Genomic DNA, 13,837 nt, shown 5'->3' on the forward strand with positions numbered 1-13,837 from the left:
TTAAATTTTTTGTAAAATTTTTTTATTTTTCAATATTTTGTCGATATAGTGAATTCTGATGCGCTGATTTCGAATATAACATCCATTTTCATTTTCCCTTGACCGTCGCCGATATCTTCTGCCCGATAAGCGCGGCGCTGCCGATGACGCAACATTGCGTAATACACTAACTAATCAGTATTTTCAAATCATAGGCGGCCGCTGCCGCGGCCGCATTCCAAAAAAAAAACTCCCAACCTAACCTCAAGTGGGCTACGCTACAGATCACTTTATTTATGAAAATACAAAGTACAATCACCAACAAACTTTACATATTCACCCACAAAGCTCTCCGAGCCAGATACATTTGGAATAAAAAATTTTTTCCGTACCTGCTAAACTGCATAAATTGATCTGTAGCGTAGCCCACTTGAGGTTAGGTTGGGAGTTTTTTTTTTTGGAATGCGGCCGCGGCAGCGGCCGCCTATGATTTGAAAATACTGATTAGTTAGTGTATTACGCAATGTTGCGTCATCGGCAGCGCCGCGCTTATCGGGCAGAAGATATTGCCGACGGTCAAGGGAAAATGAAAATGGATGTTATATTCGAAATCAGCGCATCAGAATTCACTATATCGACAACATATTGAAAAATAAAAAAATTTTACAAAAAATTTAAAACAATTTTTTGATGTAAATAATTGACTGGGGCGAAAATAAGTATCGTATTCGTAATCAGCGTATCAAATTTGACTATAATCGATCAAATTTTGAAAAAAAATGAAAAATTTTTTCCGTACCTGCTAAACTGCATAAGTGCCCATATTTCAGCAGGCAGTTGCTGTATAAAAGTACGTTCCTTCTATAGTAATACGTTCATCATCTTGTCCTTACCTAAAACGTCTTTCAAGTTTCAGTGAGTGTGTGTTGTGTCAACAGTTTTACAGACTTTAATGATCGCTAGTCAAGTATTTGTTTCAAGAGCGACGGTATGACATGTTACACACGAAATTTTTGGCAAGGATATGATATAAATGCTAACATTCAAAACAAAACAAAATATCTACACACACCCGCGTATGCATTACTTCTCCTGTACTTGACTGGCAGGCCGCAACGAATTACAAGCAGGCATCCACGTAACAGTGGTCAGATATACATTTAAATATTTTTTCGGTATTCGTGTACTTGGCGAACTAACAGAATCTTTACACACTGCGACGTTAAACGCCTGCCCCCTATCCGAGTATACCTGGCCGCTGCTTTACATTGTACTCCTCACAAAGTGATATATTTTGCATCTATTCCTTATTGCTCCCTGTGTGTCTTGTGTGGTGCAAATCCTTTGGCTCATTATATGACGCATACATTTATCAGTTGCATTAACACACGACAGAATAACTCGCCAGAATTTTAGCGCTTTCTGTTTTATATATTGTTATACCAATCATTTTCTGCTGTCAAACTGAGAAAACATTCGATAATAATTAATTGTTCACCACATTTGTCAAGTTGTGCGAAGAAACGCGAACATTCAGATGCAACATAAATCTCAACGTATGACCCAGAGTAAGTACGTTACTTTACTGCTCATCAAGAACCCTATGACTCATTGGCTACATGTCGCTACGATCCTTACATTGCCTGATTTTTCATGCTCTTTTATGGGAGTCAGCGTTCTCAGGCTAGTATCACGGACTGCTGGTTCCATACCGTAAACATATCGAAGTTGAGTTGTTGCAAAAATCTCATTATATCAGAATATTAGTACTGTACGTGCTAAAAAATAATATTTCGTGTGCCCTACACAATTTGCAGCAATAGTTCGTTTGATCTAGATCAACTCACTTTATTACATCTCACTTGCAGATTTTATAACTAATATGGCACAAGCAGTTTACGAATGGCAGGACAGCGGATACTAGAAGTAGTTGTTCCAAGAATGGGCTGTAAAAACTTAACTAAGACCAAGAGATGTCGCAGCTGGGAGGCGTTCCCCTCCAGCTCCAAACCTCTGCCATCGTTGTGGAATTTCATGGCGAATATCAACCTTGATACCAAAAAAAAAAAAAAAAAACTGTTTTCTTTACTTCCACTGGATACAAATGTTCGATATATTTTCTTACGTTTCACAAACAGAAAATTATCTATGGCACAGCTATTTCGAAAACCTATACTAACAACTCAGGTGCAGCTTTTTGTCTTCCATACTGGGGAAGACTGCGACATATATCAGTCGGAACTAACCTAGACCTCGGGCTACGCTATAGATCAATCTGTCACCAAAACCAAGATTGTAGGAGAGAGAGGGGCAAAAAAAAATTATACTCTAGCCATATGCTTACTACTGTATCTTCTTTCCGTTTCATAATTAACTACTAAATAGAGTCAAAAGCTAATTCCAATATACAGTCTATAGGTAGATTATTTATCCTCCATCACATTTCCCGACAGCTTATCAAAAAAAATCGCACTGAAAGACGTGTTTTGGAGAGATCTTGAGTGCGGTGTATAGTAGCTTCGCTGCATGCTTCACGTTTTGGTGTTTTCATTTCTACACTTCAGACGTTTGATGTTTTGTGCACTCAAACCGAAGCGTTTATGAGTTCGTGGGACGAAACAGTGATGTTTCCACGGCGTCACGGATCTCGTACTGTGATTAGTTAACATGAGCAACCCGAGCAACAGCCGTGTTAATTTTCACACCGTATTTGTCGTATTTACACTCGTGTATTACGAAGATATCTCTCCAAAATGTATCGTTGTTAGTATGGTTCCTTGCGTTGACATGTCAGAAAATGTGACACTTTAGCAACACAAACCATACAAAGAATGATGTGTTTTCTAAAATGTGACATCGGAGGCTAAACATGTCACTATCCCTTTTATTCACTTCATTTCGTAAGCTAAAGGAATTGTTTCTTATCAATTATTAACGCAATTTTGCTTGCCTTAATTCATTTGTTTACGGGTGGAATCAGCTCGTCTCCCATTGTGCGCTGCAAAATGGTATTGTGTCCATCTCATTGAAATTAGCTGATTCTTTAGTTCTTTTTCGAAAGGACACATCACAAGTTTACTAAGTCTGTCCTCAGTCGTAGTATGACGCATGAATGGTTTCACTCGCTTTATTCTACAGAAGCTGTGTTCTGCTTTTACAGTCGTCATTGCAAAGGTTACTATTATCTACAGAAGTTTAACGCCTTCAGGATAAGCTTTTGCCAGATGGTTCTCATAAAGGGAGTTCAACAGGGTAAAAGCACCTGACACCTAGACTAGCTACTACCTTTCAACTATATAACACATTCAATTCATGACGAAAGACTGAAGGCTGTAATTTAAAAAAATTAACAGTTACTTTCAGTTCTTTGTCCCGGAAAACAGTTTTACGTTTCAAAAACGACGACAGTTCAAAAAGTTGACAAGTGATCAAAAACGGTTCAAATGGCTCTGAGCACTATGGGACTTAACATCTGTGGCCATCAGTCCCCTAGAACTTAGAACTACTTAAACCTAACTAACCTAAGGACATCACACACATCCACGCCCGAAGCAGGATTCGACCCTGCGACCGTAGTGGTCACGCGGTTCCAGACTGAAGCGCCTAGAACCGCACGGCCACACCGGCTGGCGACAAGTGATCATTAAAACTGAATCGATCACTTGCTAAATCACGATGCGGTCGCAGACCTCTCATGCATACACAGTTCTTGATTAAGTCGAACGTCCCCGTTTTGCAGATGGTTCTTCCTGTTCGCATTGATTCTCAGAGCGAAATGAGATCCTAATATGCTACACAGAAGCTGCAAAGTGAGATACATATGCAATAGCTTTCACTGCATCAGTATTCCTTTGCTGTAGTTCGTTGCACAGAACGTCACAAGGAGGCATGCTTCTACTTAAAAAATTTAACCAGAAGAGCAAATCTTCGCCTTGCAGGAAACACTTCCATAGGCTTGTTTATTTTCCTCTAATCATTAGTATCATCATCAATATTTTTTTCCATACACTGAACAATTTCCTTTTGTTGTTTGCGTATAGTGGTTACGCTCCGTGATGTAAAATTCCATCTGATGGACTGAGGACAGTTAGGAATACGTTTCTTTACTATCTCGTCAAGAGCGGCTGTGTGTTTAAGAGACTGGGAAAAAGGGGGAAAATTCTTCCAAGTTGCCGAAGAATATCTGCACTTGCTTATTACCGCTCACTTAACGTTCAACAGTTAAATTTAACTGATGTGCATAACAGTGAATGCAGTCAGCGTTTTCGTACACCTCTTCAATTCTGATTTGAGCTTCACTTTTGTGACCTTTCACAACAGGAGCACTTTCGCAACATTGAGCTATCAATTTTTCAGATGTTTGCTTTATGTTCATTTTCTCTATCTCGCTGAGAACAGCTATAGTTACATCGTCTAAAGAATGGTTCAAATGGCTCTGACCACTATGGGACTTAACTTCTGGCGTCATCAGTCCCCTAGAATTTAGAACTACTTAAACCTAACTAATCTAAGGACATCACACACAACCATGCTCGAGGCAGGATTCGAACCTGCGACCGTAGCGGTCGCGTGGTTCCAGACTGTAGCGCCTAGACCCGCTCGGCTACCCAGGCCGGCCACATCGTCTGCAGTTTGACTTTTTCATCGTACAAGATAAAAAAAATCTTTCGTTATTTTTCCAGTAGCTATACCGAATAATTACGATCAGTTGCGACAAATTTACACTGTCTGTTGTTTCGTCAACTTCGCCTGCGGAGAAATTTGTCTTCAACAGTTCACTCCTGATGCGAGTGAGGCATACCTCATAAACTGATTCCAACAGTTCATTTTAATTGTTTTGAACCGGCCTAAGAAAACTCGGTTTTCCTATTTTTCAGTTTCCTGCTTCAAGACGAACCAGTGAGATCAATTAGACCTCGAAAAATTCCAGGATTCTTGGAATTTTCTTTTTCGTTATGGGTCCTCAAGGCAAGCTTGAAATGGCCGCAAAATTCAATGCAGTCTATCAGTTTATTCAATAAATAAGCCAGTTGTTTCTAAATTTTCATCATATGTCTTTCTATTAAGGCGCAAGACACTATGTAGTTGGAAAATAATTGTTGGGGGCATATGAACAAAAATTTCTTAAATGCGACAAAGCGTTCTGCGTGGAGTGTAATAGACCTCTATATCTGTGCTTTCTATACTCTATGCCGTTATCTTAACGACGTACTATAATGCGTTGGATTAATTGTGGTTGTTAAAATATAGCTTGCCTTATTCCTGCATTTTTCGTTTTCAGAATTACTTATTTCGATGCGCTAGTTCCAATAATAATGTCCAGTTTCCCTAGCATTGAAAATACAATAGATACCATTTAAATGTTTTTCACTGGAATTGTGTTTTTTTTTCACCTTTTGCGTGAAAATGTTTTAAGTGTTGTGATACCATTCTCAGCCCAGGCGCTATCATTACTATTTGTCACAAGATACGCGAAGCAGAAAAATGCATATTTCACTTCACAATCACACAAACAATCAGCTGTATTGTATACTGCGCTGTTAAAATTAAGTGTACACCTCTTCCTGGTGTTACATTGTTTTTGTTCTTGATTGGTGTTTAGCCCATTCAAGCCCATATTTTATTAATTAGTAAAAAAATAAAAATTAAAAAAAAGGAAGAAGAAGAAAAGAAAAGAAACTTTACATAGTTCCATACGTGATGTTGAAATAACGTATATTTGCAAGTATTTTTGATCTTTTTTTAGTTTTTGGAGCGAAACGGTAGATGACCTCGCATGGCATCGTTGGGTAGGATTCGTTTCTTTCTCTCAGGGTATTGGGATTCCACAGCGCCTGGTGATGGAACCCGAATAAAAAATTTTAATTATACAGTTAATGCGGTTTATTGAAGGAAACATAATATAGAAGAGAATTCATCTTGCATTTGAAAGCAGTCTAACAAAGTTTTTTTGTAGCGTGGTTGTTAGTGTACAAGAAAATCTAAGAAACAGCTCCTGTCTTTGGTGCAACAAAAAGTTTTATTACATTTAATGCATTTTGTTCGAGAATACGCTTTACTGCACGATTTACATTTATGTTTGGTTTTCAGATGCTCTGATCCATGTACAGTGTTGTCATGCCTTACGTCATTAACTAGGCTTGGAACAAATGGGGCTCGTTTCTTTACAACTGTTTGTGATGGACTTTTATCTGATAGGCGTTTTCAACTTCTTAGTAATGTGCCTCCTGATTTCGTAGTTCGTGAGCAATGTCAGACCGAAAAATCAACTGAGGCATGTGTTTGATAATTCCTCTTTGCCTGCATTGTCGACGGTACAGGAGCCATGCATTCACAACGCACATGTCAATGAAATGGAATATGATTCTTAGATGAAACCTTTTGACCCCAATAGTACTCCTACACTAGCAGTCGGAATGTCGTGCAGGTCAACTCCACCCGTAAAAGAGTTACATTCTCTAAGAATGTCTGGCCTTGGAACATGAACATATTTTCGTTCATCAAGTGCGCAACATTTCACAGATTCTACAGGATTTATTACTTTGTATGACGAAGCAAGGATGACAGACTTTTTATCATACTACTGCAGCGCTATGATGGTCCTGTCTGTTCTGTAATCGTATGGTCCTCGTCCTAGCTTCGTCACGTCAGTGTCCATTTTTAGATTGCGCTCTTGAATTCTTGTAGGTCTAACAGTTCCAACAGCCGATTTCAAGGTGTTTCAGGGCTGAAATAAGATTGTGAGAGGTGAACCAGTTGTTCATTAAACACTTGAAAATTTTTGTATTTGAGTAGTTTAGAAATTTTACACAGGTCGACATAAGCAGCGCGCACAAAAATTTTCATTCGCCATTCGTGTAGTTTTTTTCATATTGTTTCAGAGATGAATGACCTTTGTGAGGAATGAGTAATTCGTCCAATGATTTATACTCCTCAGGTTCAATAAGTGAAAAATTTTGTTTGATCTTGTCAACAAATACTCTTCTATTGAACAGCCTGTCGTAACTAGAGTCTTATCATTGTTTCATGTTAGTATTATCATTAACATGTAACATTTTAGCTTATGAAACCTGTTCTCATGCACTGCTACTGGAGAAAGTCTTGTAGCTTCTGCCCAGTACATTCTGTAACTAGGTAGTTTCAAAACACCTGCCAGCATGTGTATCCCAAGTAACTTCTCTGTTTCACAAACATTTGTATCCAAAGATGCACCAGTTTTTTGTGTACAGTATAGGTTAGATTGATCGATGAGGTTGTGGATAATATCATCGCAACACTATACTTTGAAAACTGCACAGGTGTCATTTAATCTTCAGAAGGGTCAGAAAAATTGCATTACATCATGCATCCACTTCTTTGATGCCCTTCATTCTCCATGGAAGCTCCCAGTGTGTTTTATATTGATTTTTCTAAGCTAAATGATGTGCTGCAGGGTTGTAGGAAGCCAAGGAAACATGGCCGTCAACACTATTTTCATCATTGCCTTGCGTATCCACAGTTTCAATGTATAGAGATCCAGTCCTTGAACAAACCGTATATCCAGTGTCATAGGTCCTGCTGTTAAAAGCTTCAATATTTTCCTCCACATCAGACGTATCGAGATCCAAATCAGATAAATCACGTTCGAGAAGCAATAATATTTTTTTCAATATTTTTTTCTCTGAAAGTGATTTATGAATGTGAATCATCTCGTAAACAAACCAGGAATATTTACTAAAGCAGAGAAAATACTGATAAATTATATCAATACTTTATGTTAAGATATTAGTAGAATCACTTAGTATATCTTAGCCTCAAAAGAAACTTAAAATTATTAGTGTTAGACGTTATGGTAAATGTTAGTTGGCGATTTCGCATGTACTGCATTCGGTATCACAACAAATTCCCAACGACGCCAAATTTACTCACACATATCTGTTGCTTTCAAACAACAAGTTAGCACAACTGACATCATTTTCAAACCCTTTACTAGATAATTTACACATTCAACAATAATTTACTCGAGCAGTTTTCAAATTATTTTGCATCTTTTACCTCCACATAATATTAGAAAGTGCTGCGCTGTTGTTTATGATCTTTGGAGAAACAGTTCAGGAACAGTTAAAAGTGATGCTGCCATATGGTACAACTGGGCTGGAAACAGATCGAGTCTGGGCGCACCAAGTTCCTTCACTTCCATCCCAAACGCCAGTTCCAAATTTTTACCAGATAAGTTGCATATTTGATTCATATTTTGTTGTTTTCGAACTCGTAGTATGCTGCAGTTATTCGCAAGAAAGCAAAATGCACTACATTCATGCACAACACACTGCGCAAACTGAGTAAACAAGCAAGGAAACTAAAGTAACGGGGCATGTTTTGCGCGCTTTTTCCTCTGATCATTCCTGAAACTGGGTGGTGATTCTTATGTTGCCATGCTCTAGTGCACTCTTGTGAGACATCTGCAAACTTACTCTGACAATGTAGAGAACAGCCAGTGGAAGAAACAAAAACAAAAACAAAAAAACTAAACGTCGATTAATGACGCATCCGAGCATAACAGAGATATACAGAGACAGGGGTTCGATAACAAAGTTTCAGGAACTTGATTGATTCCCATTGCCTGTAAGCAGTTGAACGTGAAAATTCTGTGGCTGTTGGTAGGGCACCCTTAGGCTGAAAGACCAAAACTTATCGAACACCATATGAGCTGCACTCTGAGAAAGCCATGTCCCCAAACCTTTGCTTGCATAGAGCTACGCGGTGTTCCAAGGCGCGGCTTTCAGTCTAGCTACACTTGGTTTAAGAATCATGAAAAAAGGCTGTATACATGGAAGAGACCTGGAGACACTGGAAGGTTTCAGACAGATTATATAATGAATGGACGGAGATTCAGGAACCAGGTTTTAAATTGTTTAATACACTCCTGGAAATGGAAAAAAGAACACATTGACACCGGTGTGTCAGACCCACCATACTTGCTCCGGACACTGCGAGAGGGCTGTACAAGCAATGATCACACGCACGGCACAGCGGACACACCAGGAACCGCGGTGTTTGCCGTCGAATGGCGCTAGCTGCGCAGCATTTGTGCACCGCCGCCGTCAGTGTCAGCCAGTTTGCCGTGGCATACGGAGCTCCATCGCAGTCTTTAACACTGGTAGCATGCCCCGACAGCGTGGACGTGAACCGTATGTGCAGTTGAGGGACTTTGAGCGAGGACGTATAGTGGGCATGCGGGAGGCCGGGTGGACGTACCGCCGAATTGCTCAACACGTGGGGCGTGAGGTCTCCACAGTACATCGATGTTGTCGCCAGTGGTCGGCGGAAGGTGCACGTGCCCGTAGACCTGGGACCGGACCGCAGCGACGCACGGATGCACGCCAAGACCGTAGGATCCTACGCCGTGCCGTAGGGGGCCGCACCGCCACTTCCCAGCAAATTAGGGACACTGTTGCTCCTGGGGTATCGGCGAGGACCATTCGCAACCGTCTCCATGAAGCTGGGCTACGGTCCCGCACACCGTTAGGCCGTCTTCCGCTCACGCCCCAACATCGTGCAGCCCGCCTCCAGTGGTGTCGCGACAGGCGTGAATGGAGGGACGAATGGAGACGTGTCGTCTTCAGCGATGAGAGTCGCTTCTGCCTTGGTGCCAATGATGGTCGTATGCGTGTTTGGCGCCGTGCAGGTGAGCGCCACAATCAGGACTGCATACGACCGAGACACACAGGGCCACCACCCGGCATCATGGTGTGGGGAGCGATCTCCTACACTGGCCGTACACCACTGGTGATCGTCGAGGGGACACTGAATAGTGCACGGTACATCCAAACCGTTGTCGAACCCATCGTTCTACCATTCCTAGACCGGCAAGGGAACTTGCTGTTCCAACAGGACAATGCACGTCCGCATGTATCCCGTGCCACCCAACGTGCTCTAGAAGGTGTAAGTCAACTACCCTGGCCAGCAAGATCTCCGGATCTGTCCCCCATTGAGTATGTTTGGGACTGGATGAAGCGTCGTCTCACGCGATCTGCACGTCCAGCACGAACGCTGGTCCAACTGAGGCGCCAGGTGGAATCGGCATGGCAAGCCGTACCACAGGACTCCATCCAGCATCTCTACGATCGTCTCCATGGGAGAATAGCAGCCTGCATTGCTGCGAAAGGTGGATATACACTGTACTAGTGCCGACATTGTGCATGCTCTGTTACCTGTGTCTATGTGCCTGTGGTTCTGTCAGTGTGATCATGTGATGTATCTGACCCCAGGAATGTGTCAATAAAGTTTCCCCTTCCTGGGACAATGAATTCACGGTGTTCTTATTTCAATTTCCAGGAGTGTATTTGTAGAGGCGGATGTGGAATCTGATCACAATCGATTGTTTATGAACTGTAGTTTAAAACTGAAGAAACTGCAAAAAGGTGGGAATTTGAGGACATAAAACCTGGATAAACTGAAAGAACCAGAGGTTGTAGAGAATTTGATATAGAGAATTACGGAATGATTGACAAGAACGGGGGAAAGAAATGCAGCAGGAGATGAATGGGTAGCTTTCTGAGATGAAATAGTGAAAGCACAGAGGTTCTGGCAGGTAAAAAGACGAGAGGTAGTAGAAATCCTTGGGTAACACAAGAGATATTGAATTTAATTGATGAAGGGAGAAAATATAAAAATGCAGTGAATGAAAGAGGTAAAAAGGAATACAAACGTCTCAAAAATGAGATCGCCAGGAAGCGTTATATAGCTAAGCAGGGATGGCTAGAGGATAACTGTAAGGATGTAGAGGCACATATCATTAGGAGTAAAATAGATACTGCCTACAGGAAAATTAAAGGGACCTTTGGAGAAGAGAGAACCACTTGTACGAATATCAAGAGCTCAGATGGAAAATCAGTTCTAAGCAAAGAAGGGAAAGCAAAAAGGTGGAAGGAGTATATAGAGGGTTTATACAAGGGCACTGGGCTTGAGAGCAATATTACGGAAATGTAAGAGGACGTAGATGAAGATGAAATGGGAGATATGATATTGCGTGAAGAATCTGACCGAACACCTAAGTCGAAACAATGCCCCGGGAGTAGACAACATTCCAGTAGAACTACTGATAGTCTTGGGAAAGCCAGCCCTGATCTGGTTAGGTAGATGTATGAGACAGGCGAAATACTCTCAGACTTCAAGAAGAATATAATAATTTCAATCCCTAATAAAGTTGGTGTTTCAAGGTGTCAAAATTACCGAAATATCAGTTTAATAAGTCACGCCTGCAAAATTAACACGAAATCTTTACAAACGAATGGAAAAACTGGTAGAAGCCGACCTTCGGGAAGATCAGTTTGGATTCCATGGAAATGTAGGAACACGCAAGGCAATACTGACCCTGCGACGTATTTTAGAAGATAGATTAAGGAAAGGCAATCCTACGTTTCTAGCATTTGTAGACTTGGAGAAAGCTTTTGATAATGTTGGCTGGAATACTGTCTTTCAAGTTCTAAAGGTGGCAGGGGTAAAATACAGGGAGCGAAAGGCTTTGTACAGAAACCAGATGGCGGTTTTAAGAGTCGAGGGGCATCGAAGGGAAGCAGTGGTTGGGAAGGGAGCGAGACAGGGCTGTAACCTATCCCCGATGTTATTCAATCTGTATATTGAGCAAGCAGTAAAGGATACAAACGAAAAATTTCGAGTAGGAATTAAAATCCACGGAGAAGAAATAAAATTTTTTAGGTTTGCCGAAGATATTGTAATTCTGTCAGTTACAGAAAAGGACCTGGAAGAGCAGTTGAACGGAGTGGACAGTGTCTTGAAAGGAGAATATAAGATGAACATTAACAAAAGCAAGACGAGGATAATGGAATGTAGTCGAATTAAATCGGGTGATGCTGAGGGAATTAAAGTAGTAGATGAGTTTTGCTATTTGGTGAGGAAAATAACTGATGATGGTCGAAGTAGTGAGGATATAAAATGTAGACTGGCAATGGAAAGGAAAGCGTTTCTGAGGAAGAGAAATTTGCTAACATGGAATAAAGTGTCAGGAAGTCTTTTCTGAATGTATTTGTATGGGGTGTGGCCATGTATGGAAGTGAAACATGGACGATAAACAGTTTAGACAAGAAGAGTGTAGACGTTTTCGAAATGTGGTGCTACAGAAGAATACTGATGATTAGTTGGGTAGAGCACGTAACTAATGAGGAGGTATTGAATAGGATTGGGGAGAAGAGAAGCTTGTGGCACAACTTGACTAGAAGAAGGGTTCGGTTGGTAGGATACTCTCTCAGGCGGCAAGGGATCACGAATTTAGTATTTGAGGGCAGCGTGGAGGGTAAAAATCGTAGAGGGAGATCAAGAGATGAATACACTAAGCAGATTCAGAAGGTTGTAGGTTGCAGTAGTTACTTGGAGATGAAGAAGCTATCACAGGATAGAGTAGCATGGAGAGCTGCATAAAACCAATCTCTGGGTTCAAGACCACAACAACAACATATTTTGGGACGACTCCATCTCAAAACCTTTACGTACTAGCTGTATTTGTAACAAGGTATTATCCTACACTGTAAGATTTACCAGAAACGACATACGATGTATTTCTATCTAAAATGTGAGGTAAATTACCAATGAGTTGTGTTTCAACTTTTACCTCTTAATTAATCAGACGTTACAACCAGTTAAAATTAATAACACAAAAAATTACAATAACAGTTCAGATTTCTGACATTCATTATTTTATAGACGTAAGAACGGAAAATAGTAACAATTTTTAATTGTGCTTTTGAACACATGACAAATCATCAACTGATACGATAGTAATAGAATATGAGAAATACGTGTGTAGAAAGAAACACGTAGTTCATAAAATAATGAAAGCCATGTTGTTCATGTCTTGTTATTTGCGTATGTATAAAGTACAGAAAACAATATTTTGGCTTTTTATAGGGATTCCTACCGGCAATCAACGTGGTCGTGGCGGGAGCTGCTGCCCAAGTCGCCCATTATCTGCTGTACAAGATGTGTGACGGCGATGTTTTCGGAACTGATCAGCTGTTGCGCGTCTCCCTTCTCGAAGTGCCGTCTAAACTCCAGCAGCTAGGTGCTCTGTTATCGGAGCTGAAGAAGTGCTGTTTTCCTCTGATTGATGGTAATGTTAAGTATTCTGATGTAATATATAACTGATTCTTACTGCAATGTACATATAGATTAAGTGGACAGTTCGCACTTCGCTCGGTTCATGATTATACGTCTCAGTAGTAGCAACAAATTAAAAACAGTCACAAGAAACACGGTTCCGTTGGCAGTATATAGGAGATCATGGTATGGTTATACACTGAAGCTCCAAAGAAAGTGGTGTAGCCATGCGTATTCAAATACAGAGATATGTGAAACAGGCAGAATACGGCGCTGCGGTCGACAATGCCTGAATAAGGCAACGGGTGTCTGGTGAAGTTGTTTGATCGGTTACTGCTGCTACAACGGCAGGTTATCAAGATTTAAGTAAGTCTGCACGAGGTGGTGTGGTGTTAAGAGTCCGCGCACGAGCCGTGGGACCCAGCATCTCCGGGATAGCAATGAAGTGGAGATTTTTCCGTACGACCTTTTCACGAGCGTATCGTGAATATAAGGAATCCGATAAAACATCAAATCTCCGACATCGCTGAGGCCGGAAAAAGTTCCTGCAGGAACGGAACCAACGACGACCCAAGAGAATCGTTGAACGTGACAGAAGTGCAACCCTTCCACAAATTGCTGCATATTTCAATGCTGGACCGTCAGCAAGTGTCAGCGTGCGAATCATTCAACGAAACATCATCGATATGGGCTTTCGAAGCCGAAGGCCCACTCTCGTACCCTTGGTGACTGCAAGGCTTTGCGCCTCGCCTGGGCCCGTCAA

This window comes from Schistocerca cancellata, unplaced genomic scaffold (assembly GCF_023864275.1).
Source record: "Schistocerca cancellata isolate TAMUIC-IGC-003103 unplaced genomic scaffold, iqSchCanc2.1 HiC_scaffold_718, whole genome shotgun sequence".
NCBI lineage: Eukaryota > Metazoa > Arthropoda > Insecta > Orthoptera > Acrididae > Schistocerca > Schistocerca cancellata.